Source organism: Gekko japonicus, unplaced genomic scaffold, assembly GCF_001447785.1.
Source record: "Gekko japonicus isolate JY-2015 unplaced genomic scaffold, Gekko_japonicus_V1.1 scaffold2964, whole genome shotgun sequence".
Classification (NCBI taxonomy): Eukaryota; Metazoa; Chordata; class Lepidosauria; order Squamata; family Gekkonidae; genus Gekko; species Gekko japonicus.
Genome location: NW_015171591.1, coordinates 77,923 through 79,879, shown reverse-complemented (window position 1 = coordinate 79,879; position 1,957 = coordinate 77,923). Strand labels below are relative to the sequence as shown.

The 1,957-nt window shown below is 50.8% G+C and overlaps 1 protein-coding gene across 1 annotated transcript in view; it reads right to left on the bottom strand.

Moving 5' to 3' along the window:
• LOC107117705 (collagen alpha-1(XV) chain-like) overlaps positions 1–1,957 on the bottom strand; it is a 149,358-nt gene that overhangs the window by 115,497 nt on the left and 31,904 nt on the right. The window lies entirely within an intron of this gene.

The following is a 1,957-nucleotide window of genomic DNA, read 5'->3' as shown; positions in this document are numbered from 1 at the left end:
CACCCCCCCCCCCCCGTGCGCCCACCAATTTTCAAAAAGAAATGCATTTTAGGAAGAATGAAAAACACAAATAATCAAGAAACTCCCAGAGTACAGCCGGGTGCAGTTTGGCGCCCCTAAGGGCCAGCCCACTCTAGGCGAACGCCTAGTGAGTGAGCCGGCCCTGCGTACTCCCTGTTTTTGTTTGTTTGCTTGCACCATATCCCATTGCAATGCGCACTGTGTAAATCATACATCAAGACCTATTTAATAATCGTGTCCCTTTTCTTTAGTGTTTCCTACCTAATGAACAATTCTTACAGTGTTCACAGTGACATCAAGCTGAGTGATTTGTTTTGTAATCTATTTGTTTTGGATCAGGGTCATGGGGGTGGTGGAAGGGGCCGGATGGAATTTTTGTCCGTGGACCCACGGTCGCTCTTGGCAGCCCCATCCCATGCACTTAAAAAAAAGATCACACAGGATCAAGAATTTGGAGACGAGGGCCAAAGTACATATGATGCAGACGTTCCGGAACTGGAACTCCAGATGTGTAAATTGGCCTTTCAAAGCATCCCCTCCCTGGGAGGGGGGGGTTGATCTGGGCTGGAGCCAGTGTTCCCTCTAAGCTGAGTCAGTGTGAGCGAGCGCCCAGTTTTTTAGCCTCCGGCTCACACATTTTTGTCTTTGCTCAGGCAGGAGGGCTCCACAGCAAACTAATGGATGCAGCAGCCAAAATCACTTGCTCACAACTTTCATGCCCGTAGCCCCCGAAGTAGAATTTTTGCTCACAGGACTCCACAGCTTAGAGGGACCAATGGTTGGGGCTGCAGTGCTCAAAAGGGGAGGGGACACCTTTTTTCCTACCTGCTCTTAAAGCAACTTGGTACTGATTGGAGAAGCCCCATACAGAGGAACCTGGAGGCCTTCTGCACTTACAGTGGTTCTCCAGCCAAGAGCAATCCGTTCCCCAGGAGGGAATGGCTGTTCTGGAGGGCAAACTCTATGGCCTTATACCCCACCAAGGTCCTCCCCTCCCCAAACCCCTCCCTCTGCAGGCTCCACCCCCGAACCTCCAGGAATTTCCCAAGCCAGTGTTGGCAACCCTAGAAGCTGCCCATAAAAGTGGTTCATTTGAGTAAGCGGCTGTGTCCTGGCATTGTTTGTGTTAGGGTTGCCTGGAGATCTCCAGGAATTACAACTCATTGGAACCAATCTCCAGACTACAGAGACCAGTTCCCCTGGAGAAAATGGCGGCTTTGGAAGGTGGACTCCATGGTATTGTACCCCATTTTAAGGTCACATGGCTCAGCTGGAGTCCAATCACAGAACACCAGGATCCCGTGCAGTTCCTGAAAAGAGAGGGCCGTTCTAACCATTTGAAAAAGAAAGGTCACTCATCAGATCTCAGAAGCTGAGCAGGGCTGACCCTGGCAAGAGAGCCAGTCTGGTGCAGTGGTTAAGTGTGCGGACTCTAACCTGGGAGAACCGGGTTTGATTCCCCACTCCTCTACTTGCAGCTGCTGGGTGACCTTGGGCAAGCCATCGTTCTGTCAGAGCTGTTCTCTCAAGGGGAGTTTCTCTCAGAGCTCTCTCAGCCCCATCTACCTCACAGGGTGTTCATTGTGGGGAGGGGAAGGGAAATGCGTTTGTACGCTGCTCTGAGACTCCGAGTGAAGGGCAGGGTATAAATCCAATCTCTTCTATTATTATTTGAATGGGAGACCTCCAGAGAAAACCAGGGCCAGGAGGCCAGAGGCAGGCTATCAAGCCATTTCTCTGAACGTCCTCCGTGACCCTGTAGGAGTCTCCAGAGGTCGCCATGACTTCCAGGCACAGGCACGCACACACAGACAAAAAGAAAGAAAGAAAGAGAGAGAGAGAGAGAGAGAAAGAAAGAAAGAGAGAGAGAGAGAGAGAGAGAGAGAGAGAGAGAAAGAGAGAGAGAGAGAGAGAGAGAGAGAGAGAGAGAGAGAAA